We start from the raw sequence: 27998 nt of genomic DNA, 5'->3' as shown, positions 1-27998 counted from the left end.
TCTTACTCCGGATTTTGTGAACATGTTTTTGTTTTAATTAGTGTTGGTTTCAGGGAATTTTGCATCTTTTTAAAAAGCATACAGGGTGTCTTTGAGGCTGGATAAAGAATGATACTTTTGTCTATCTTCAGTGTGGCTTTGGTATTTTAATAATAAGTACCAATCTTGTGGTAAAGTATATCGATTCAACCAATCATATCTTGGAGTTCATCCAGTCTTAAATCTAACTGTCTCTAAACAGCTTTGTATTCGTTTGCATTGAGTAAAACTATAAATTTATGTGAACAAGACATTGGCATGATTTAGACTGTCTTTTTTTTTTTGGTGAAAAGTTGAATTCTCTTTCCCCCACTTCTTTTTATGGATATTGCTTTAACAAAATGATTTTGATGACATTTCTTTTGCCAATGCATATTTTCAGACACTAAAAAACAAATCAAAAGCCACTTATCATATGAATCATTGTTAAAGTCAGCAGTAATCCACTATGTAAAATCTCCCTGCAAAGGCGCAGAGGCTAGGGGCTTAAACCTGGAGCACATTAAATTAGTTCCAGTCTCTCGCGAATGGGCTTTGCCTGGCTTGCTTAGGCAGGCAGAACGGAAACAGGCAGTTTATAACAAGAAGTCTGCTTTAAAAACCGTGGGGTTCATTGGAGAAAGATTTATATCCCCCACTTATATAAACATTACAAATGTGGACTGCAAGTAGGAAGGAAACCTTTATCAAAATCTCTTGAAGAGCTTTTTCATTGAGAGTAAAATGGACAGCATGCACTGTTGTTTGAAGGCACGCCAGCATTTCGACAATCATGTTTTTCACTGCTTTGCCTGATTAAAATGTAGCATTGTGAAGACTAACCAGACCTCCTACTTTTATTTTATTTTCATGATGAGACTACGTTGGCATCAAAAGTGGAGTCAAAACACTGTGCCAAAGGAGAAAATGATCATTTAAGGATTTTTAAAAAGACAATGTAATTACATGAAGTCTTAGGGTAATGGAATCTGGACATCAGTTTATGTCACCTCCTGATTTAAAATGATTTTTATATATAAACACCATCCTAGATATCATGTTGTCTTTAGGATTGTAATAGAACACAGATGAGGCTTGAAATATTTGGTCCAATAAAATGAGAAAGGCCGAAAGGAAAGATTACCATTTGAGATTAGGGTAGCTATTTGTTTGATATTTCACATATGGTGATGTTAAGTCCATGTGCTAGATTTCTGTTTTCCTCTCATTTGGTTTTATCTCATGTTTAATATCTTGGAAATTGCCATAGAAATGTACTTTTCTTTGCCCTAAGTGTGTCTAACAGGGCACTGAGACTAAATTAATGTTTTTCTTCAGGCTTCTTATCAGGAGCTATAATTTGATAGGTTTTAGTCACAATCTAAGTAGTACTGAATCAGTTGTTCGTAGGATTTCTTCAGTCTGTCTGGAAATTAGCTCATCTGTTTTTAAAATTCTTAGCTGGTTCCAAATGTAAGCTTATTTTAAATGCACCTTAAAAACTGGGGCTGACTGTAAGAAGTGGCATGGTGAAAGCATTTGAAGGACACGATGTGAAACCAGGACCTGTAGGAATGTGGGGTTAATATCTCAATGAGCCCAGACCAGAAGGGTCACCTGCAGGCTATTTGCCCATCAGGCCTATTTGCCTTGACTACAATTAGAGGTAAAGGCAGGTCTCTGAAAAGGAAAGTCATTTATTTGACTTCACCAGATGTGCAGAAGTGAAAGATGTGATTAGGTCCAACATAAAAAAAATTGGTGAAGTTGTCTCTCTGACCAATAACATACTATTGTTACCACTAATAATAATAATTTTAGTGGGCCTCATCTGTTAAGTTCTTATATGCCATGCCAATACTAAGGTCTTTACATATATCATCATTTTTAATTCTTGCAGCACTCAATTTTTAAAATGAGGAAGCTGGGATACAGAAGTTTGAGTAACATGTTCAGGTCACATCACTGGTCACATCACTGGCAGTGGCAGAGCTGGTCCCTGTAACCAGCCATTCTGACCGTAGAGCCCAATCTCTTAGCCTGCTTTACCACTACATGATACATACCGATTTTTCTGTTTTTAAGGCCACTTAGGATTTTTACATGACATCTGTAACCTATAATACTGTTAATGTCCAACCTGTCCAGTTCAGAGTTGTTGACTTTTTATCAGCAGCTATATCTGTACCTACAGCCATGATGCTTATATGTCTGGACCTGAAGAGAGAATAAAATCTTTTTTTATTTTTTGAGACGGAGACTGGGTTGGAGACAGAAGGGATACAGAGTGATTTCTGCCAGAGGTCATCAGGTAGTGATGAAAAGAAATCTTTGGTTAAGGAGGCTATACTCTGCACAGAAGGATTAAGATAAAGGATGGTTTGAGTTCATCTCAGCTACTCTATGATTTCCTTCAAACCATTAAGTTATCCTGAATCTATATTATTTTCTAATGATGGAATTCTCCTGTGGACAGCCTCTAGTTTCAACAATAAATGGAAACCACTGGTACTTCCTTGGTTGAGTAAAATTTAGTTCTTTAAGAAATTTGATCTATGTTCATCTGTAATATGAAGAATACATGTGTTACTAGAATGGATTTTCATTGTGAATAATAGTCTTCAACATTGAGGCACAAATGTACTACTAGCAATAATTTATGTAATTATAGGTTCTAAAGAGGTTTTAATAGATAATAGTGAATTTTTTCTTTACATAATTGAAATAAGCATTCCAAAAGAAAGAGAATCTCAGAGGTAAGCTAACCTGGTGGTGATAGTAGTGAGAGGAGGCGTGAGAAGGAAAAGAAGAAAACTCTACTTGTTAGTATGTTTACATACAAGACAAAAAGTATGCTCTATAGCTGATGGAAGAAGAGACAAAAGTGTAACTATAGTATTTTAAATGGAGAATCAGTAGAGAAACCAGAGTTGTTATATAAATGTATGTTGTCTGTGTATGTGTTGGTTTGTACGTTGGGTGGGGATGCAAGTAAGCTAAATTCTAATCAGTCATAGTAGGAAGCCAACAGAAAGTGTGAAAAACGTGATTTTTACAAGAAGTGGTGTAATTATAACACTCTAATTTATGTCTTTATGCTGATTGCCAGAGCAACCAAAAGCAAAAATCAATCCAAAGTGATTTTCACTGAGAAGTAGGCACAGACTTGGGAAGGGGTGAGGCAGGAGGCTGCTGCTTTTCATTATAAATTATTCTTGACTATTTGAATCAAATCTTATGAACCATGTTTATATTTTACTTTGATAAGAATAAAAAATTAACAAAAAAACAGTGATAGAAACAAAAAACACTCAAAGTTCTACATTTTAAAAAAATACAAGAAAAAAATATTTCTTCATGTACCTCATTATACTTTTCTTTTCCCCCTTAAACAGAGGTCTTAATTTGGCATCTAACTGCTCTTGGCTTTGTTTAGTCTCAAAAGTTTCCTTTGTTGGTGAGGTGAAGGTTTCCAGAGAAGACATTTTTCATAATCTGTTTGGTTAATTAGGCCAGGTTTTTGGATGACTAAATAAACCTGACCAATGACCTGTGGACCATTTTGATTAATTTTCAATAGCAAATTACTGAAGTCCATAGATTTGAGTGATGGATGTACTGACACAATGCCTGAAGGACTTTTTAAATTATTTTTTGTCTTTTGGTTACTGTTACCAGAATATACTTGTATTCTGTAGGCCTGTTTCTTTGTAACAGATAATCACAGCATCCTTGACTGTCTGGAATCTTAAAGCTGATTAACCACTTAAGAAATCCTGTTATATTCCCTGTGGAGGTAGTGGTAATCTTAGCTCAATACATACAGATTAATATCAGCATTTGTCTTAGTTTCCTTTGCAGATGATTTTTGTTCACTTCTTACATTGTCATTCCTAGATAGACTTGTTGTGGTCATATATATTACTCCTAAAATCCTTATTTGGCTGATCTTAAACTTAGTTTTCAGGAAATTTAGTCATTTCTCAGTATTTAAAATACTACAGTATTTTAAATGAAGAAGGTAATCAATAGATAAACTGAAGTTGTTATATAAATGTATGTTGTCTGTGTATGTGTTGGTTTAGCACTCTGACAAGTCAGATGTAATTTATGCTTACAACTTGTTTACAATAAGGAGATTGTTTTTAATATATATATATTTACATTTCCTAAGTGTGTAAATCTTAGGCTTCATAATTTCTTTTGTGCCATTAGCCATGTATAGACAATCAAACCTTCTTGGTGTACCATCCTTAAAGATTATTATAAGACGCTGTTGTTTTTTAATATTTTAAGATGTGCTATCCTATTAGCACATTTATATTACTAATATCCTATTAGTACACTTACTATAGTAAGATTACCATTTACTATACAGTAACGGCTCTCCTGTGATCTTTTACATCTGTTATCCCATTTAATCATCACAGCAAAATTGTGAGGAAGGCAGAGGAATTACCATTCCCATTTTGTAGATAAGAGAGGATGAGTGACTTGCACACAGTCGTACATGGGTTTTGTTTTGTCTTGTTGCCATTTATTGAATAGTCCATGCTTTCCCCTCTGATGTTTTTTAAATAAACATTTTATGTAGAATACAGTAGTTTATGTTTACAGAAAAGTTGCATAGATAGTATGGAGAGTTCCTATATACTCGTCACTCAGTTTCCTCTAGACAATTCGGTTCTGACCCTGATTTCATGTAACTCTGTAGTAGAATTTAAATCTAGTGCAGAAGGGGCTAAGGGCTTAATGAATCAAACAACAGAATGCAGGAAGTTCAGGGTTTATACTTAAAAACAATAAGGAAAGGTACTGGACTATATAGTGCAGGGCTTTCAAACCTTCCCCGGCCAGGCAGGCAGTAGCAACAAGATGTAAGACGATAGGGAGTCATGGGGACAGTGGGGAACCTGAAAGCAGGTGCCCAGTGTCAAGGGGTAACTACTCTTTAGTTCCTCTTTTTATTAAGCAGTTCAACTTCAGTATTGCTTAAAGTTGCAGATTTTTAACAGAAGTTAGAGGTTTGAATTTTTAATGGGAAATTTGTTAATTTTCAAGACACTCTTTTTGCTAAACAAAACATTTGATTCCCGGAGTCGAGAGCTGGGTATTCCTGACATTAAATGTTAATATTACTGTTCCCCTGTTTAGGCACCGGGGCAGCCAGGGCTAAACTTATCTTTCCATTCATCTAGGGTGTTCTCTACTGGAAAGGAGATCAGGAAAACAGTGCTCCAGGGACAGGGACTGTTATAAGCAGTAGATGTAAGACTTTTTGCATCCAGAAAGCCCCTTTCTAATAGTGCTTTCTGTGTTTCCAATAGACAAACCTTTTTGGAGTCACAAAGTGTGTTCCTATTGTTTTCTATGGCAGTGCCTTATTTAATTTCTGTAAGAGAACATATAACCTGCTGGGCACGGTGGCTCACACCTGTGATCTCAGCACTCTGGGTGGCCAAGCTGAGTGGATCACAAGGTCAGGAGTTCAAGACCAGCCTGGCCAAGATGGTGAAACCCCTTCTTTACTAAAAATACAAAAATTAGCCAGCGAGGTGTCAGGTGTCTGTAATCCCAGCTACCTGGGAGGCCGAGGCAGGAGAATAACTTGAACTGGGCAGCAGAGGTTGCAGTGAACCGAGATTGCGCCACTGCACTCTAGCCTAGGCACTCCATCTCAAAAAAAAAAAAAGAACATATAACAATAATTTATGAATATTTTCATGCTTGATTTTTTTGCTAATGAATATCGCTCAAATTTTATGTTTATTTGTTTATTATTTTGAGATGGAGTCTCACTCTGTCATCCAAGCTGGAGTGTAGTGGTGTGATCTCAGCTCACTGCAACCTCCAGCTCCCAAGTTCTAGCAATTCTCCTGCTTCAGCCTCCCAAGTAGCAGGGGTTACAGGCACCTGCCACCACACACAACGGGGTTTCACCACGTTGACCAGGTCATCTTGAACTCCTGACCTTAAATGGTCTGCCTTCCTCGGCCTCCCAAAGTGCTAGAATTACAGGCATGAGCAACAGCACCCAGCCCTCAAATTTTATATTTAATACTGTTTTAGATCTAAAGCAAAGTAAATGCAAACCTTATACTTTCTAGCTATTGGATACTTTCTAGTTATTGGTGTAGTTTTTTTGTAATAACATATTTCAGTTCTTAAATAATTTTGTATGCTTTAATTTCTAATATAATGGAATGTTTTGTAGTGATTATGGTTTTAAATATACTTATAGCAATTCTCTGGTTTAACTTCTGAAGGAGTACACAGACATAATTTTCTGTAGTTTATTGGACTAGAGAATCTTCATATTTAATTTAAATCAGAGTACTTAATGATCTAGCTGTATTTTCTTGTTTTATGTTTCTTCGTTCATTTATTCAGCATCTCTTATTTCCCTGGCACTGAGGATTCAACAGAACAAAAAGCAGACTGAAATCTCTGCTTTCATGGAGTTTATCTTTTAGTGTGAGAAGACAGACAGATGATGAAGAAAATGAATAAGTGAATCATATTGTAGAAGGTGATAAATGCCACGGAATAGGAAGTATGAGAGGCAGAGAAGTTTGCAATTGTAAAAAGGAGGGTCAAGAAAGCCTTACTGAGAAGGTGACATTTGGACAAAAACCTGAAGAGAGATAAGGAGTTAAGCCTTTTAGATCATCTGTGGGCAGAGGTTGTAGCAAAAGCAAAGATCCTGAGGTGAGAAGTGCCAGATGCTTCCAAAGAGCAAGGAGGCCTGTGTGGCTGGAGCATAGAAGGCAATGAGAGCAGCCGAGGCCGGACAGAGCCTATGACCACGATAAGGACACAAAACATACACGCAGACATCTGTCTCCACTACAGTTTCAGAGCTGTTTCTCAGTTAGTCAAATAGAAGTTGCCAGTGACTGCGGATCATTTTTTACTATTAAAGTATCTTGTGCCTGTTGAAGATAAGGCTAAGGACAAGATGAGGAGATAGGTTGACTGTTTCAGGACGGATTCAGATCAGTTGAATATTGGAATGTGATTCCAGATTATCTAGTTTCCAATATACAGTTAGACCTTTCTGTGTATTTTTCTTTTTTGTCTTTTTTTTCCACCTAACCAGTGTGCCAGTGTGCTAATTGTTTTTTGTTTGTTTGTTTGTTTGTTTTTTGAAACAGAGTTTTGCTCTTATTGCCCGGGCTGGAGCACGATGGCATGATCTCGGCTCACCACAACCTCTACCTCCTGAGTTCAAGCAATTCTCTTGCCTCAATCTCCTGAGTAGCTGGGATTACAGGCATGCGCCACCACGCCCAGCTAATTTTGTATTTTTGGTAGAGACGGGGTTTCTTCATGTTGGTCAGGCCGGCCTGGAACTCCTGACCTCAGGTTATCTGCCCTCCTTGGCCTCCCAAAGTGCTGGGATTACAGGCATGAGCCACTGCACCTGTCCTAGACCTTTCTGTGTATTTTCATATCATGTTGCTGATATCTTTATTATAGCATTCATGTTGTTGTTTAGTTTGTATTGAAAACACGTGCCAAAAGATTAGTTAATTCACGTATTCATTTTTCAGCAAAAATTTATTGAGTGATGTTAGGTTCTAGGCACTGTAGGTTAGGCTTTGTAGTAAGCAGTGATATACACTTAAGGATATAGCCAATATTCTGGTGATGTGTTTTAGTACAATGACAGTCACACAAATCTGCTTGAGTAATCTTCTCCAATCTATTTTGTGTGTGTCTGAAAGTAATGTAGGTAGTGCTATGAACTGAATGTTTGTGTCTCTCCCAAATTCACATGTTGAAGCCCTAAGCTCCAATGTGATGGTATGTGGAAGTGGGGCCTTTGAGAGGTAATTAAGTTTAGATGAGGTCATGAGGGTGGGGTTCTCATAATGGGATTAGTACCCTTATAAGAAGAGAGTAGAGAATTCCTTACTGTTCTCTCAGTCTCTGCCATGAGAGGATATGAGGATACAGCAAGAAGGAAGCAAAGTTTGCAAGCTAAGAAATGTCTATTTTTTAAGCTACCCAGATAGTAACCCAAGCTGACCAAGACAGGTCGATCAATTAGGGAGGGAAGAGACAATTATCTGACTTTCCTTTCTCCCATATTTATTGACAGAATCTAAATCAAATGGTGATAAATAACTTCAGGCATGGTTGGATCCAGCTTTCAAAAATAGTTTATCTTTAAAAAATTCTACTTACTTTTTTACTGTTTCGTTTTTAGATATACTCTTTCCAAGTGATGGCAAAGCTGTGCCCAGCAGCAATAGGCTTATATTCATTCAGCATGAAACTCCAGCAGAAGGAATGTACTTCTTTGCCAGGAGCTTAGAGAAAAGTTTTAAGGTTAATGATTCTTGTCACCAGTGGGACTAGATTTGGCTACACTTGATGAATATTTATTCTGTCTAAGGGAATGAATACATTGCATGACCATTACCTGTCAATTTCTTAAGTCAGGAAGTAGAGGTGACCATATGAACCAAAATGTGAGAGGTAATCCCCTAAATAAAAACTAGGTGCTATTATTCAGAGAACGGACAATCGATGCTGGGCAGGAAGAAAAAAGTGAGCACTACATTTGGGATAGACTGGATAGACAATTTGAGCAGTTATGTACTTAGACCCCGCCTTTTTTCTAGCATTTTGTGTTCAAGATTTTTCTTACTAGATGAAATTAAGAATTTTCAACTAGATCTATTCTCTTACTGGTTTTGAAAAGGAATGAGTTAATAGATTGCTGCCAATACTATAATACCATGGCTTTCACTACCATTTACTTTGGGGATCTTTGGTAATAGTCGTAAGAATGAATAAATGTGCAATCTAGTTACACAGTGATGTGCCTGCTCCTTCCTTGCTATATGGGGAGAATGGGGCTGAATATTTATATAAATATAAATATAAATTATAGTATAAATATAAATATATATATTATTCTTTCCTTCCATATGGCAAGGAAGGAGCAGGCTCATGGCTTCCTTATCAAGTTGGCCCTTTCTTAGATTTATTATGAAGTTGGAAAGCTACTAGACACACACACACACACACACACACACACATACACACACAAATACACACACACACCCTGGTTTTGAAGCATGAGGACTTTGTCTTCTAGCCTATTTTCAAAGTGGTTGAACTGTTTTTCCCTTAGCTATAACCAAGCATTTGAACTGTCAGGCAAAATGTTTCTTTAAATTTGCAGAAAGCAATGAGTTACAGCATGGATAAACACAGATTGGAAGTGTTTCTATGACTGTAACTATACAGATCACTAAATCTTCCATAATTAATGTTTGTTTTGCTTTTTCTTTTTGCTGCTGAGTAAGCATGAGATTAAGGTTTTAGCTTTATCCAGTACTGCTTAGCTATCTATCTTTTTTTCTATTGCCATTTAACCATTAAGTATATGATGTTCCCTTGAGTTGTTTTTTGTATTCGGTTGAACTTTTCTGTTAAACTGCTTGAGCTGCTTCTATGCCCATAGAACCTGTGGGCTGAAGCTCATTACTGTGTGACTTTTCTAAGGAGCACAGTGCAGCCACCATTGAAGATACATTCTAGCGTCAGAGGTATCTGAACAATGGCCAAGAATGTTTAATTTTTCCTTTTGGAAAGATAATTTTTATTTTCTTAATTACAAAGATATGTTTATCATAAAGAATTTAGAAAACATTATGGTTTTCCAAAGTCATCTATAATTTTATTATCTAGAGATAATCAATGCTAGCATTTTGGTATGTTTTCTTTCAGATCTTTCTTACGTGTGTATATACACACCCCATACCTACACACATTTTGTTGTTGTTGTTTTAGAGAAAATAGGATCATATAATAAACTGTTATATTATTTTTTCATTTATAGCATTAAATATCTCCCATGAGATCACAGCAGTCACAGTTTTGTAAAGGTATTTAGTTTACTAACTATTCTCATTGTTAGATCACTAGGTTATGTCTAGTTTTTCACTCTTGTAAACAAGGCTGCATATCAATGATTATTTCCTTGGTATAAATGCCTAGATTTCCTAGGTCATAAAACATGTACTTGTTTTTCCTTTTTGTAGATTTTCATGGATGTATAATAACGGCACATTTTTCAGGAAGGTATGCACAATTTAAGGCTTTTGTTGGTTTTCGCAAAGTGCCCTCAGAAATAGACCAATTTAAGCTCTCCACAAGACTATGTGCTGCCCATTTGTTCACAGCATTGTCAATATTGCTGATTTAACAAGAAGAAAAATTTAACACTTTCTAATTTCTTAAATAAGGTGCGTTATTTTTAATGTTTGTTATCTCATTTGTATATATTAATGATTTGTGAAAAACCGAGCTCAGCTTTCCTTTATATATATATATTTTATTGCACTTTAGGTTCTGGGGTACATGTGCAGAACATGCAGGATTGTTGCATAGGTATATATATGGAAATGTGGTTTGCTGCCTCCTCCCCATCACCTATATCTGGCATTTCTCCCCATGTTATCCCTCCCCAACTCCCTACCCCACACTGTCCCTCCCCTAGTCCCCCACAACAGACCCCAGTGTGTGATGCTCCCCTCCCTGTGACCATGTGTTCTCATTGCTCAACACTTGCCTATGAGTGAAAACATGTAGTGTTTGATTTTCTGTTCTTGTGTCAGTTTGCTGAGAATGATAGTTTCAAGATTCATCCATGTCCCTCTAAAGGACACAAACTCATAGTTTTTTATGACTGCATAGTATTCTATGGTGTATATGTGCCACATTTTCTTTGTCCAGTCTATCATCGATGGGCACTGGGGTTGGTTCCAGGTCTTTGCTATTGTAAACAGTGCCACAATGAACATACGTGTGCATGTGTCTTTATAATAGAATGATTTATAATCCTCTGGATATATACCCAGTAATGAGATTGCTGGGTCAAATGGAATTTCTATTCCTAGGTCCTTGAGGAATCACCACACTGTCTTCCACAATGGTTGAACTAATTTATGCTCCCACCGTCAGTGTAAAAGTGTTCCTATTTTTCCACATCCTCTCCAGCATCTGTTGTCTCCAGCTTTTTAGTGATCGCCATTCTAACTGGGGTGGGATGGTATCTCAATGTGGTTTTGATTTGCATTTCTCTAATGACTAGTGATGATGAATATTTTTATATGTTTGTTGGCCTCATATATGTCTTATTTCAAAAGTGTCTGTTCATATCCTTTGCCCACTTTTGAATGGGTTTGTTTTTTTCTTGTAAATCTGTTTTAGTTCTTTGCAGATTGTGGATATTAGCACTTTGTCAGATGGGTAGATTGCAAAATTTTTTCCCATTCTGTTGGTTGCCCGTTCACTCTAATGATTGTTTCTTTTGCTGTGCAGAAGCTCTGGAGTTTAATTAGATCCCATTTGTCTATTTTGGCTTTTGTTGCCAATGCTTTTGGTGTTTTAGTCATGAAGTCCTTGCCTATGCCTATGTCCTGAATGGTTTTGCTTAGGTTTTCTTCTAGGGTTTTTATGGTGTTCGGTCTTATGTTTAAGTCTTTAATCCATCTGGAGTTAATTTTAGTGTAAAGTGTCAGGAAAGGGTCCAGGTTCTGCTTTCTGCACATGGCTAGCCAGTTTTCCCGACACCATTTATTAAACAGGGAATCCTTTCCCCATTGCTTGTTTTGTCAGATTTGTCAACGATCAGATGATTGTAGGTGTGTGGCATTGCCTCTGAGGCCTTTGTTTTGTTCCATTGGTTTATATCTCTGTTTTGGTACCAGTACCATGCTGTTTTGATTACTGTAGCCTTGTAATATAGTTTGAAGTCAGGTAGCATGATGCCTCCCGCTTTGTTCTTTTTGCTTAGAATTGACTTGGCTATGTGGGCTCTCTTCTGGTTCCATATGAAGTTTAAGGTGGTTTTTTTCCAGTTCTGTGAAGAGGGTCATAGGTAGCTTGATGAGGATAGCATTGAATTTATAAATTACTTTGGGCAGCATGGCCATTTTCACAATATTGATTCTTCCTAAGCATGAACACGGAATATTTTTCCATCTGTTTGTGTCCTTATTTCCTTGAGCAGTGGTTTGTAGTTCTCCTTGAAGAGGTCCTTTACATCCTTTGTTAGTTGTATTCCTAGGTATTTTATTCTCTTTGTAGCAATTGTGAATGGCAACTTGTTCTTGATTTGGCTCTCTTTAAGTCTGTTATTGGTGTATAGGAATGCTTGTGATTTCTGCACATTGATTTTGTATCCTGAGACTTCGCTGAAGTTGCTTATCAGTTTGAGAAGATTTTGGGCCGAGACGATGGGGTCTTCTAAATATACAATCATGTCATCTGCAAATAGAGACAATTTGATTTCCTCCTTTCCTAATTGAATACCCTATATTTCTTTTTCTTGCCTGATTGCTCTGGCTAGAACTTCTAATATTATATTGCATAGGAGTGGTGAGAGAGGGCATCCTCATCTAGTGCCAGATTTCAAAGGGAATGCTTCCAATTTTTGCCCATTCAGTATAATATTGGCTGTGGGTTTGTCATAAATAGCTTTTATTATTTTGACATACGTTCCACTGAGACCTAGTTTATTGAGAGTTTTTAGCATAAAGGATTGTTGAATTTTGTCAAAGGCCTTCTCTGCATCTATTGAGATAATCATGTGGTTTTTGTCTTTGGTTTTGTTTATGTGGTGAATTACGTTTATAGACTTGCATATGTTGAACCAGCCTTGCATCCCCAGGATGAAGCCTACTTGATCGTAATGGGTAAGCTTTTTGATGTGCTGTTGTAATCAGTTTGCCAGTATTTTATTGAAGATTTTTGCATCTATGTTCATCATGGATATTGGCCTGAAGTTTTCTTTTCTTGTTGAGTCTCTGCTGAGTTTTGGTATCAGGATGATATTGGTCTCAAAAAATGATTTAGGAAGAATTCCCCCTTTTTGGATTGTTTGAAGTAGTTTCAGAAGGAGTGGTACCAGCTCCTCTTTGTATGCGTGATAGAATTCGGCTGTGAACCCATCTGGACCTGAGCTTTTTTGGTTGGTAGGCTATTAATTGCTGCCTCAACTTCAGCCCTTGTTATTGGTCTATTCAGGGTTTCAACTTCTTTCTGGTTTATGCTTGGGAGGGTGCAAGTGTCCAGGAATTTATCCATTTCTTCCAGGTTTACTGGTTTATGTGCATAGAGTTATTAGTAATAATCTCTGATGATGGTTTGAATTTCTGTGGAATCTGTAGTGATATCCTCTTTATCTTTTTTATTTCATCCAATTGATTCTTCTTTCTTTTCATTTTTATTAATCTAGCTAGTGGTCTGTCTCTTTTGTTGATCTTTTCAAAAAAAAAAAAACAGCTCCTGGATTTATTGATTTTTTGAAGAGTTTTTTGTGTCTCTCTCTCTCCTTCAGTTCTGCTCTGATCATAGTTATTTCTTGTCTTCTGCTAACTTTTGAATTTTTTTGATCTTGCTCCTTTAGCTCTTTCAATTTTGATTATAGAGTGTCAATTTTGATATTTTCTTGCTTCACATGTGGGTATTTATTGCTATAAATTTCCCTCTAGACACTACTTTAAATGTATTCCAGAGATTCTGGTACATTGTGTCTTCGTTCTCGTTGGTTTCAAAGAACGTCTTTATTTCGTTCGTTTCATTGTTTATCCAGTCAACATTCAAGAGCCAGTTGTTCAGTTTCCATGAAGTTGTACAGTTCTGAGTTAGTTTCTGAATTCTGAGTTCTAATTTGATTGCACTGTGGTCTGAGAGACTGTTTGTTATGATTTCCGTTCTTCTGCATTTGCTGAGGAGTGATTTACCTCCAATTATGTGGTCAATTTTAGAGTAGGTGTGATGTGGTGCCGAGAAGAATGTATATTCTGTGGATTTGGGATGGAGAGTTCTGTAAATGTCTATTAGGTTTGCTTGGTCCAGGTCTCAGTTCAAGTCCTGGATATCCTTGTTAATTTTCTGTCTCGTTGATCTGTCTAATGTTGACAGTGGAGTGTTAAAGTCTCCCACTATTATTGTGTGGAAGTCTAAGTCTCTTTGTAAGTCATTAAGAACTTGCTTTATGTATCTGGGTGCTCCTGTATTAGGTGCATATATATTTAGGATCATTAGCTCTTCTTGTTGCATTGATCCTTTTACCATTATGTAATGCCCTTCTTTGTCTCTTTTGATCTTTGTTGGTTTAGGTCTATTTTATCAGAGACTAGGATGCAACTCTTGGTTTTTTTTTGCTCTCCACTTGCTTGGTAAATCTTCCTCCATCCCTTTATTTTGAGCCTATGTGTATCCTTGCATGTAAGATGGGTTTCCTGGAAACAGCACACTGATGGGTTTTGACTTTTTATCCTATTTAACAGTCTGTGTCTTTTGATTGGGGCATTTAGCCCATTTACATTTAAGGTTAATATTGTTATGTGTGAATGATCCTGCCATTTTGATGCTAGCTGGTTGTTTTGCCCATTAGTTGATGCAGTTTCTTCATTGTGTCAATGCTCTTTACCATTTGGTACGTTTTTGGAGTGGCTGGTACTGGTTGTTCCTTTCTATGTTTAGGGCTTCTTTCAGGAGCTCTTGTAAGGCGGGTCTTGTGGTGATAAAATCTCTCAGCAATTGCTTGTTCATAAAGGAGTTTATTTCTCCTTTGCTTATGAAGCTTAGTTTGGCTGGATTTGAAATTCTAGGTTGAGAATTCTTTTCTTTAAGGATGCTGAATATTGGTTCCCACTGTCTTCTGGCTTTTAGGGTTTCTGCTGAGAGATCCACTGTGAGTCTGATGGGCTTCCCTTTGTGGGTAACCCAACCTTTCTCTCTGGCTGCCCTTAGCATTTTTTCCTTCATTTCAACCCTGATGAATCTGACAATTATGTGCCTTGGGGTTGCTCTTCTTGAGGAATATCTTTGTGGTGTTTCTGTATTTCCTGGACTTGAATATTGGCTTGCCTTGCTAGGTTGGGGAAGTTCTCCTGGATAATATCCTGAAGAGTGTTTTACAGCTTGGATTCGTTCTCTCCGTCACATTCAGGTACACCTATCAAACGTAGATTAGGTCTTTTGACATAATCCCATATTTCTTGGAGACTTTGTTCATTTCTTTTTACTCTTTTTTCTCTAATCTTGCCTTCTCATTTTATGTCATTGAGTTGATCTTCAATCTCTGATATCCTTTCTTCTGCTTAGTCAATTCGGCTATTGAAACTTGTGTATGCTTCGTGAAGTTCTTGTGTTGTGTTTTTCAGCTCCATCAATTCACTTATATTCCTCTCTAAGTTGTCTATTCTTGTTAGCAGTTCATCAATCCTTTTTTCAAGGTTCTTAGTTTCTTTGCATTGGGTTAGAACATGTTCTTTTACCTCAGAGAAGTTTGTTATTACCCACTTTCTGAAGCCTGTTTCTGTCAATTCATCAGACTCATTCTCCATCCAGCCTTGTTCCCTTGCTGGTGAGGAGTGAGAGGCATTCTGGTTTTGAGTGTTTTCATCCTTTTTGCACTGGTTTCTTCCCATCTTTGTGGATTTATCTACCTGTGGTCTTTGTAGTTGGTGACTTTCTGATGGGATCTCTGAGTGGACGTCCTTTCTGTTGATGCTGAAGTTATTTCTTTCTGTTTTTTAGTTTTCTTTCTAACAGTCAGGCCCCTCTGCTGTAGTACTGCTGGGGGTCCACTACAGACCCTGCTTGCCTGGGGATCACCTGCAGTGGCTGCAGAACAGTAAGGGTTGCTATCAGTTTCTTCTTCTCTTCTCTTTGTCCCAGAGGGATCCTGCCAGATGTCAGCCTGAGCTCTCCTTTATGAGGTGTATGTTTGGATGTACATGTGTCTGGGAGCTGCTTGAGGAGACAGTCTGTCCCTTATAGGAGCTCAAGTGCTGAGCTGTGAGGTCTGTTGTTCCGATAAGAGCTGCTGGGCATTTAAGTCTGCTGCAGCGGAACTCATAAATGCCTTTTTTTCCCAGGTGCTCTGTCCCAGGAAGATGGGGCTTTATTTATAAGTTCCTGACATGCTGCTGCCTTTTTTCAGAGATGCCCTGCCCAGCGAGGAGGCAGCCTAGTCACTGTCTGCCAGCAGAGGTGTTGCTGAGCTGCTGTGGGCTCTGCCTAGCTGCTATGTGAGCTTCCTTGCAGTTTTGTTTATAGAGGTATAGTTAGAACTTCCTTGGTAATGGCCGAGTGTCTCTATAATGGCGGACTGTCTCAGTAATGGCGGACTGTCTCAGTAATGGTGGACTGCCTCAGTAGTGGTGGACTGCCTCAGTAATGGCAGATGCCCTTCCTACCCCAGAGCTGGACTGTCCTGGGTCCAGCTGTGCTTGCTTTGAAACTCTCAATCCAGAGCATTTCAGATTGCTGGTCTTTGTGGGGGTGGGACCAATCGAGCCAGATCACCTGGCTCCCTATTTCAGCCCCCTTTTTTTTCAGTTGAATGGGCAACTCTGTCTCCTGGGTGTTCCAGGCTCCAGTTGAAACAGCTGCCCAGATTTGTGTGAGTTTTTGTGTGGAGATCCACTGCGCCATCTGAAACAGCCATGCTGGAGACTCATGCCATTTTTCCTCCTGGAATCTCCCAGTCTTTGAAATGTAGTAATCACTTACCCTCTGCGTTCTTGCTGGGAACTGCACTCCAGAGCTGTTCCTATTCGGCCATCTTGGATCTTCTTTCTTTTTTTTTTTTTAATTAGAGTTTTAATCTTCTTGTTAATTTGTACAAGCTTTTCCTATATTTATGATAGCAATCTTTTTGTTTCTGTTTGTCATTTGATACTGATGATTTATTGATCTTATAGCATACTTTTTTCTTTTTACAGTCAACTCCATCTTTTCTTTAATTGGTTTGAAATGTTTGTGGAAGACATTATGTCATGCATTGTGTTGAGATCCTTGTAGTCATTATCTTCTTCATTCTACTGTACAACTGTGTCAATCACGTATTGTTATCATCCCCATTTACAGATGAATAAACTGACTCTACAAACAGCAAATTGGGAATGGAAACCATATAGCCTAAGTCAAAGCTAGCTCCCTTGAGCATTTATTTAATTCTTCTCTTCTTTTGGTTGGTTTTGCTCTTGGTATCCTGTGTAGGTCTTCTACCTCTAAAGATTATGTAACCATTCACCTGTATTTTCTTTCTGTATAATTATGGTTTAATGTTTACCTAATAATTAAATGTTTTATCTCAAAATCTCTGTGATCTCTTTTGTTCTTTCATCTGCAGAAACAGAATAATTGCTTGTTACTTTTTATGCATGACTCTTTCTTTGTTTTTAGAGCTACTGCTAAATTCCTTTCTTCCTTTTTTTCCCATATTAATGCTAGTATAAGTAACTTCCACAAACATTTTCTGGGCATGTTCTTTGTGCAAGAATCTCTGCTAGGCATTGTAGGGATACAAAAGTAAATAAGACAGAGTCTGCCTCCCCAGAAACTTGTGATGTAATGATAAGAAAGAGAAGCATGCATAAAGAGCTTTAGGGTGAACTATGGTAAGTCCTGTAAGAGATATACATAATATAGTGGAAAAGGGGGGAGGTAGAAAATAATATGAATTGGTGGAAACAATTAAGGAAGTATTTGTGAGGAAGTGAAATTTAAACCAGATCTTGAAGGGTGGGAAAGACTCAGACTATAAAACTGGGATAATAATAGCACCATCTTATAGGACTGTTGTAAAGATCAAATGCGTTCATAGATGTAAAGCGTGTGAGATGCTACCTGGCACGCAGTCAAGAGCTAAGTCAATCTTAAGTACTGTTTTCATGATCACCACTTGAACAAAAGTTAGAAAAGTGCTGACTGTAGAATGAGACCTACTGTGTAGATTTTTTTATCAAGCACAATATCCCTCTGATTTTTTTGTGTGTTAGTAGTTGCCGGATTGCACATTTCACTGTTTTCTGCCTTGTTTTCACAAAGTTATCCATGTTGCATCTGAAGGAGGGCAGGATATTTCTGAAGGAAAATAAATTTAATTAACTTAGAGCCAGTTTTATTAACTTTTATATATTATGCTTTTATTTTGAAGATTGTTTATTGGTTACTAATTAACCTTAGAAAGAGGTTTAAGAACGTCTGAGAGTCTTAGTTAAAGATTGTAATTACAGTTAAATTTAAATATCTTCAAACAGTGACATATATGTGTATGTATATGCCTTTTATTATTCCTAGTAACTAAAACAGTAGCTTAAAATAATATATTAGAGTAATTCCAGTTTAACTTAGATAGTAAAAAGAGTTTTAAAAAATTATATTTGATACCTTTGCTGTTTTGGGTACCTGCAGGATTCTTTTGGTTGGAGGTAGGACCCTGCCACGGAACAACAGTCAACATGAGAGACTAGGAAGCAGGAAACTTGGAGCCTATAATAGAATGTCAAGAGCAGCACTATATAGCAGTCTGGAACCTGGGACCAGGACTAGGTACAATAGATGATGACTGCCAAGCCCTTCTCCATTTAGCCTTGAGAACAGAAACCAGTCCCTGGGGCTTGGGAGAGAGCATGTCCATGCAGATGAATGTTGGTAGACTAAAGACTAGTTGCAGCTCTTGATCTTTAGCACTTTTCATAAACTGGAGTGGGACACAATGAAACATGAGACCATCTCCCCCATTCTTGAGACCATCTCCTCTATTCTTCTCTTTTTTCTATCCATTTCCATCAGAACCACCACTTCCTCCCTCACTAGAACCAGTTTTCCTTGTACAGTTTAGGAGTTAGAAAACACACAGGACTGCTTCTAGTTCATATGGCACCTTTGTAGGAATAAGAAAAGCTTCCCTTTCTCAAGATACCCAATTGCTTCTGCTAGAAAATTGTCATAATAAATATATAAATCTGTGCTATTATTTGAACTCTGCTCCCTTAGATGTAGAATGTGCAATCAATGTGGTTCTGCTTTGAAAGTAAAGGCTACTTATTGGAAAAAAGGGGAGTAGAAATTATAGATGCCATTTTGTAGAGGCTTTTACCTTTGTAGTCTTTTATCCCATCACATAACTTCAACTACCTTAATTCTGTAGAGACGCAATTGACATTTTAGACTGCACAATTCTTTGTTGTACCGTGCTGTCTTGATAATTGAAGGATATTTAATGTCCCAGCCCTACTTTCCAGCTTCCATAGTAAATGCCTATAGTGTTCCTAGTTGTAGTGTCAGCAGGATGTACCCCACCCCCATTTCCAATACAATGGCCTTTACCCCTAATTATAGTACTGAAAGTCAGTGACATAAATTACATTATTAAATGGGATATGTTTCTAGGAGTAGGTTACATTTTCTAGTCAATTTTGTAGTCTCTGAAAGGCATTTGTTAGGTAATGCTGATGAAACTGGCTATGTCATTGTCCTTGCTTGGATTAACTGTTCTATGTGCTTGCTCCGATTATGCAGATATAAAGCCAAGAGCATGCAGCCTGTTATATATTCAGGCCACTTCTGAATGAAGAAATGGAAGCTAGTACAATTTGTTCTGAAAGATGTTGCTTTATAACTATTAAGTTGTTTCCATCATTCTAAAGCCAAAATGTAAGAAAGGTGGAAAATTTCATAAGGGTCCCAAAGTTTAGGCATGTTCTTATTTTAATCCGGTTAAATATTAGTTTTCATATCTTCTTTTTTTAATTTTTACTTTTTTGCTCAATTTAAATTATGAAACAAACAAATAAATAAATAAATAAACCTTAATCCCCTCTCCCTTCTCCTAGCCCACTCCTTGGCCCTCTCTCCTTCAGGTTCTGCATGGTCTTTACTTCCTCCAGGAAGCTTTCTTTACCTGATACCTCAATTGTGGATTGGGTGCCCCAAGCGTATACTCCTGTAACACCAGGGATGCTATTTACTTTCTTTGACTGACTCTGTTTTGCCATTGTCTGCTTATATGCTTCTATCCCCCACTAGACTATAAGCTTTATAATGGGATGAACTATGTTGTTTATTCACCAACGTGTCTCTTCTATGTAGCACTCAGTGCCTGAACACACATTTGTTAAACAAATGTAAAAATGAATGGGTGAAGAAAAGGACGAGGAGGAAGGGAAAGCTAACAAAAAGGGAACAGAAAAAAGATGAGGAAGAAGTACATTATGTCTACCTGTTTAAAATTTGTTTCTCTCTCTCTCTTTTTTTTTTGAGACAAAATCTCATTCTGTCACCCAGGCTGGAGTGCAGTGGCATGATCTCGGCTCACTGCAACCTCTGCCTCCCAGGTTCAAATGGTTCTTCTGCCTTAGCCTCCTGAGTAGCTGGGATTACAGGTGCCCGCCACCACGCCTGGCTGATTTTTGTATTTTTAGTAGAGATGGGGTTTCACCATGCTGGCCAAACTGGTCTCAAACTCCCAAGCTCAGGTGATCTGCCCGCCTCAACCTCCCAAAGTGTTGGGATTACAGGCGTGAGCCAGTGCACCTGGCCAAAACCTTTTCTGTCTGATCCACCCAACTGTCAGTTTTCTCACAGTGCAGTCAGAACAGTAGTCTAGAAGGCTTTGTCTCTCAGCTGCCACTTGCTTAGCATGGTAGTTATTCCTTTCTATTTAGGTCCCTTCTTTAAGCTCATAGTGGAAAGCAGAGGCAATTTTAGGGTGTGGTGAGAGTGAGAGTGTTTCTGTGTTGGCTGAGTTGTCTGGCCAAGGTAACAGTTCCATTTCCTCCCCAAGGTATCTCATCAGCTCACTCCCAAAGAGCGCTAAGAGGCTTAAGGAGGGTTTCAATTATGTGTTTCAACTATGTATTATATTCTACCAGTTTATGGAAACAAATTTCCTTTGGGTATTGTCTGTATTGCTAACTTAAAATCTATCCAGTGTTTTTAGACTTGGCAAAATATATTTTACTTATGCTTTAATTTGCAAACTTATGAAGGAGGTTGTTTGTAGGTAGACTACAGTTTATCTAGTTTGACTATGTTTTTTAATTGAAATCTAAGTATTCAATGATACATTTTTATCATGATACATTCCATTATTATCTTCACCATTGAGAATACTTCCTCAATGGGATGAGATTGTTCTGTGAAATAAAGTAAAAAATATCATTTGAATAGATAGAAAATAATTGAAGATGGGCAACTATGTGGCAGGTAGAGAGGTGTGAAGAATGGAATGGGAAAAAAACCATCACAATGGTTATAAATTCACAGTTTTGGAGCTAGAGCCTTAATGAATAATTAAGGAAGTCAGGGACTGAGGAGATATAAAGATTCCATATGTATTATGAGATTGCAAAGCTAGAAGCAGGGACCTTTGGAATCCTCTTTGCAGTGTTCCCATTTTATAGATGAAGAGAGGGCCTAAGTGATATATCCAAGGTCACTGAAAGTGGCAGCTGTCTTATCTGCTAGTGTGCTTTTCCATTTTTGAAATTGTCATGGCTTATAGCCATGAGGCTTAATAAAATATTCATGAAGACAAATTTAAAGATGCCAAAGTGTCCTAAATTAGTCATTGATCTTCTTGCTTTAAATCTTTTTTGAAAAAAATGATAAGGCATAAATAAACTAATGACAGATATAAATCTGATTTATGGTGATATTTCAATTAGGAGTTTCAATTTTCAATTAGGAATTAATTTCAGTGTATAATGAATGCTAAAGAAAATGAAAAACTTTCAGAAGTATATAGTTTTCATATGAACTCATTGAATTACTTGCAGATTAAAATAATTTTTAGCCTCATTCCAAGGACAAATACAATTTTAAATTTAGTAGGATTTTTTATTATATTTTAATTATTTGGAAGACATTACAGTTTTGTCTCAAGTGAATTTGAACATCCAATTTCCTAGTCCCTGAAAACAGGAAATTCAAAATTTAAACCAAACTAAAATATATCACATTACATAGCTTTGTTTTAAGAAATAAAACATATTTCTGTACTAATATTTGCTTTTTAACTAAGTGGAGAAGTTATTAACTCTAAAAGTGATTAGAAGTTTTTCTATTTGTTAGGGTACCTTGTTAGTTCTGTATTTCAATTCAGACTCCTGTGGAATTCTGTGGGGATGGTTAAAGTATGCAGCCATTGTTGGGGAGAAAAATTTTATCTGTAGTCAGCAGAATCTGAAACCCCAGAGTAAACTGAAATTAGAGCTGAGTAAGACTTTCTATAGTCAATATAGAACAGTGGTCTGTCACAAACATGCAAACAGTCATCTACGCTGCACTGCATAGGCAGAAATATTTATATGGATGATACAGATCTTTATTATAAACAAAAACATTCCATGCTAACTATACTGAATAAATGGCATTTCTTTTGACTGATGACAAGGGGTGAGGTGTGGGGATATGAAGACTTACTGTTTCATATCAGCAGATGTTTCCCACTTTATGGTGAATTTACTTTTGCACCCTCCTTCACTTCAGGACTCTAACGAATGAGGAAATAAGCCAATTTCAGATTTCATTAATGTAACTCTCATTCCATTCTTCCCAGTGCCCAATTTAATCATTTTATTGAAGTAGTTGGTTTATTAGACCAGCATTTTTGGATCATTTTGGGGTGTACTTGACACTATAATAGAAGCTAAATGCACAAAGATGACTAACACTTTGATGATATTATTTATTTTACTATTTTCAGCTTGGATTGTTGCTATTGATACATCTGCAGTCACTGTAATGTCAGTTTCTTTGTATGTGATCCATTTTTCTTTGGCTGCTTTTCAGATGTTTATGTATATATTTTTTACAATTTCATTATAATCTTATAATGTCTAATTCTAGATATCTTTAAATATTCCCTGCTTGGTACACATTGTATTTCCTGTTTCTGTGGTTTTATGTTTTTCTTCAGTTTTAGAAAATTCTCATATATTATCTCATTTAGTATTATGTCTCCTCTTCATTTTTTTTATTTAGGAACTCTAATTAAACATGTTTTAGACCTTCACATTCAATATTATTTCCATATTTTTGTCTTTTATTTCTTTGCCATGGTTTTGTTGGTATCTTCAGATTTATCCCATTTTACTATTTTCCTCTTTAGTATTTGAAGTCAGTATTTGAGTTTTTAATTTCAAATATGTTTTTCACTTTTAAAAACTCTTCTTTTTTTAAAATATCTGGTAATTTTTGATAGTTCTTTATTCATACCTTAATTATTTTGCTTTCATCTTTTATTTCTTTAAATATTTTATATATAATTTGTATTCTTTAGTTGATAATTCTATTGAAGTCACAGGGATCTGAACCTGCTGCATGATATGTGTATGTCTGTATGGTATGAGCATGGGGAGTAAAAGTGTGAGTTGTATGTGATCAGAGTTAGTAGCTTGTAACATTTTACTTAAGCCTCATGGTAACTACAAAGCAAAAATGTATAGAAGAAGCACAAAACCGAAATAGGATTCAAAGCATACCACTAGAGGAGACTATAAACCACAAAGGAAGACAGGAACAGAGGAAGAAAGAAATAAAGTATCTACAAAACAACCAGACAACAAATTATAAAGTGGCAATATGATGTCCTTAGCTATCAATAATTACTTCGAATGTAAATTGATTAGATTTTCCAATAAAAAGACACAGAGTAGTTGAATGGATTAAGAAACAAGACCCAGCTATATGCTGCCTATAAGAGACTACCTCACATTTAAGGACACACATAGACTGATAGTGAAGGGATAGAAAAAGATATTCCACACAAATGGAAATAAAAAAAACACAGGGGTAGTTATACAAATGGTTCCTGACTTTTGATTTACTCATGATTTTTTGACGTTATCATGGTGCAAAGGCAATGCATATTCAGTATACTTCTTGACTTATGATGGGGCACATCCTGATAAACCCATGGTAAATTGAAAATATTGTAAGTCAAAAATGAACTTTTGATTTACATTGTTTACAGTATTTTCAACTTACGATGGATTTATCAGGATATAACCCTATTGTAAGTTAAGGGGCATCTGTACTTATATTAGACAAAATAGACTTCAAGTCAAAAACTATAAAGTCACAAAGAAGTACATTATACAATGCTAAAAAGGTAGATTCATCAAGAGAATATAACTGTTATAAGTATATTGTAAGTATAAGTATATTGTACCAAAATTGAAGCACCTAAATATATAAAGTAAATATTAAAGGATATGAAGGGAGAGATATAATAAATTGCAATATACTAATAGTAGGAGACCTCAATATCTGACTTTCAACAAGGGACAGATTATCCAGAGAGGAAATTAATCAGTAAACATTGAACTGGAACTACATTTTAGACCAAATAGACCTAACAAACTTATACAGGACATTACATGCAACAGCAACAGAATGCACATTCTTTTCAATTGCACATGGAATATTCTTCAGAATAGATCATATATTGGGTGACAAATGGGAACAGGGCCTGAACAGATATTTCTCAAAAGAAGGTATACAAATGACCAACAAAGAAAATGAAAAACATGCCCCAAATTACTGATTATTAGGAAAATACAAATTAAAACCACAATGAGATATCATTGTATTAGAATGGCTATTATCAAAACAACAGAAAAATATGTGTTGGTGAGGATGTGGAGAAAAGGGAATTCTTACACATTGTTGGTGGGAACATGAATTCATACAGCCATTATAGAAAACTATGCAAAGGCTCCTCAAAATACTTTGAATTATCATTTATCTAGCAATACCACTTTGGGCATATATCCATAGGAAATGAAATTGCTATGTTGAAGAGATATCTGCACTCTCATGTTCATGCAGGGTTATTCACAGTAGCCAAGTTATGGAATCAGCCTGCATGTACATCAATAGATGGACAGATAAAGAAAATGTGGTAAATATGTACACAATGAAATACTATTCATTCCTTTACTATGTAGCTAGCCAAGGCAATCTTGAGCAAAAAAGAACAAAGCTGGAGACACTGCACTACTTGCTTTCAAACTATTTTACAAATCTACAGTAATTACGATAGCATGATACTGGCGTAAATATCATTCATTGATCAATGAAACAGAATAGAGAATCTAGAAATGAACCCATAAATTTTCAGAAAATTGATATTTGCTAAAGATGCCCAAACCACACAGTAGGAAAAGGATGGTCTCTTCAATAAAAGGTGTTGGGAAAACTGTGTATCACATGCAAAAGAATTAAATTGAACACTTGTATCTCTCACACCGTATACAAAAATCAACTGAAAATGAGTTAAAGACTAAATGTTAGACCTGAAACCATAAAACAAGTAGAAGAATGCTTTGTCTTGATATGTGGACCTAGATTGCAAAGAATTCAGTATGTGGAGTCTTTTTTTTGTGGACATTTTTGATATTACAGCATCTTTTGATCCTCAGGATGTGATCTCTCGTCCTTGTGTTATCTTTAATCCAAGTGTTGATTGCTGGCTGCCTTGGTTGTGGATGATGCCGCATTGCTTTCTGTGTTCATGTATTACCACTTGCAGCAGGAGTAAGGAAAATACTTTATTTTACTTCAGGTTACCATAATCTTTCTTCCTCATTTTCACTAACTTTACCTTTTTTTAAGCTAGAGAATTGGTTTATGTTTGTCTTACTTTTTTTCTTGTAACTTCCAGATTATCTCTTTTTGTTATGGCTTTCAGTCCTCCATTTTCTTTATGTACCTTCTTATAAGGCAGGTCCATTTCAAAAGCATGAAGTAAAGGTATACCCGTCATTACCAATGCAGAGTGAATGACTTCTACCTAGCAAGCAGCTGGTTGTTTCACAGATTTTTTTTCTTTTTGCCACAAAAAGAAAGATTGTATATTGACAAAGATTCGATGTCATGACCTATGAGGTCTCCTCCTTTTTTTTTTTTTTAAATATCAAAAAGATATAAAGATACATCTTTACATCTTTATAAAGATATCTAGTACATCAGTGTTTATAGGAGCATTATTCACAATATCTGAAAAGTAGAGACAATCTAAATATTAGTTGACAAATGAATCGATAAACAAAATGTGGTATATATACAAAGTGGAATATTATTCAGCCTTAAACAGGAGTGAAATTCTGACACATGCTACAACATGGATGAATCTTAAAGACATGCTGAATAATGTAAGCCAGATACAAAAGGATGAATATTATACGTTACCACTTCTATGCAATACTTAGAATAGTCAAATTTATACAGATAGAAAGTACATCTAAAATGATAAAGGTGGCAAATTCTATGTTATTTATATTTTACTGCGACAACTTAAAAGACTACATGTGAGAAAAGATGACTTGGAGAAAATCGTATCTTGTAGGGGTCAGTATTTAGAGACTTCATTTATTCTGTCATCCAGTCATTCAATAAATTTTGATTTCCTGCTGTATATCAAGTGTGTTTTAGATACTGGGGCTAGAGCAGTGAGCAAAACACTCAACAATCCTAGTCTCCCTGAGAATTTTAGTGAATTAAGACAGACAATAACCAAAATAAATAAGTAAAACCTGTAGTAAATAAGATGATGAAAAGGTCTATAGAGAAATATAAAGCAGAGAAGAGTAATTGGGTGAATGGAGGCCAATGTGGCTGGAGCAAACAGAAAGGAAGAGTGGGGGTGGGAGCAGGAGTAGTACTGGATAAAAGGAGAGGAAGGCAGAGCTGGTCACTTAGGGCTGTGCAAGTCAGCACAGGGAGTGGAGATTCCATTCTACACCCATCAGCTGTAAAACAACAAAGAGATTCTTTTTTTAAAAAATCACTCCGGTTAGTGTTTGTTTTTCATTAATCATATAAAGATAGGCAAGGATTTTCTTTTGCTTTCTTCAAGGATTTTCTATTTCAAAATTTATGCAACTATACATTTGAAGAGACAGTGCATGCACACGTGCATAAACCCACTCAAACTCAAACAGTTCAGTGGCTTCAGGAAGCTTCTATTTGCCTAATTCACCCTTGTGCCATCCTCTATCTTCATCGTGTTTTCCTAGGAAACAGAGTTGAGGCAAAATTTTCATGGTAATGCTTAAAAGGAAAGGTAAGTGGAATCCAGGAGCAGCAAGAGTGAGGGAACAAGGAGAGTGAGTTAGGGAAGGAAGAAAAGCACACTCTGGGGGCTGCACTACTGAGCCGGCCAGGGTGCCACAAAACACAACTTGTTCTAGCATTGTTGCTACTTGCAATAGTTTGTAAGGGAGAAGCTGGTGAGGAATTTATCTGTCAGTTCTTTCTAGTCTTCTTCTTTCTCATTGATCTTAAAGTCTCTCATAAGGAAATAAGGAATGACTACACTGCCCTTTGTTGTTTTTTTTTTTTAAGGACTCTGGAGTCTTGCTCTGTTGTCCGGGCTGGAGTACAGTGGCATGATCTCAGCTCACTGCACCTTCCACCTTCAGGTTCAAGCAATTCTCCTGCCTCAGCCTCCTGAGTAACTGGAATTACAGGCATGCCACCACGCCCTGCTAATTTTTGTATTTTTAATGGAAACAGGGCTTCGCCATGTTGACCAGTCTGGTCTTGAACTCCTGACCTCAAGTTATCTGCCCGCCTCGGCCTCCCACAGTGCTGAGATTGCAGGCATAAGCCACCATGCCCTGCCGATACTGTCTTTACTTCTGGATGGTGTTCTCTGGGTCTTCTAAGTGGCTACGAGGGAAGCCAGAGCCTCCGTGGGAGTAGCTGGGCTGGACCTAGGCGCGCGGAGCTACTGTGGCGCACACCATAAGGGGGTGATGCGACCGTGTCAAGGTGATCCTGAGGGAAGTCTGAAGGAGTTGGCGGTGTGGAGTGAGGCAGCGCAGTGGTCGCTCAGGGGCTCCACGGAACAAGTGGCAAAGACTCAGCATTTGGGGGCAGTGGACAGGTGAATCTTTAGAGGAACATAAATACACCTCACACACCAGGCCTCTCTCTAAATAAATAGAAGCATCCTTTTGGAGAAGGTAATAAAATAGTAGCAGTAAAACAAATATGCAATACTTTATAGAGTGTTCATCTCACTTCTATTCCATGAAAGCCTGGTGAGGTGCGTGGTATTATCTTCCTTTTTATCAAGAACTTGAGACCCAGAGATGCTAAATGCCTTGCTATGGTTAAGAGGTATAGCAGTCTTCAATTACAGCCTT

The 27998-nt window shown here is 37.0% G+C and overlaps 1 protein-coding gene across 1 annotated transcript in view; it reads left to right on the top strand.

Moving 5' to 3' along the window:
• Positions 1–27998, top strand: part of SCFD2 (sec1 family domain containing 2) — a 435166-nt gene that overhangs the window by 151771 nt on the left and 255397 nt on the right. The gene's annotated exons all lie outside the window — the stretch shown is intronic.

Source organism: Aotus nancymaae, unplaced genomic scaffold (assembly GCF_030222135.1).
Source record: "Aotus nancymaae isolate 86718 unplaced genomic scaffold, 86718_ANA_hifiasm-v0.15.2.pri h1tg000006l, whole genome shotgun sequence".
Taxonomy (NCBI): domain Eukaryota; kingdom Metazoa; phylum Chordata; class Mammalia; order Primates; family Aotidae; genus Aotus; species Aotus nancymaae.
The sequence above is the reverse complement of the archived record's forward strand: the minus strand, read 5'-3'. Positions and strand labels throughout refer to the sequence as shown.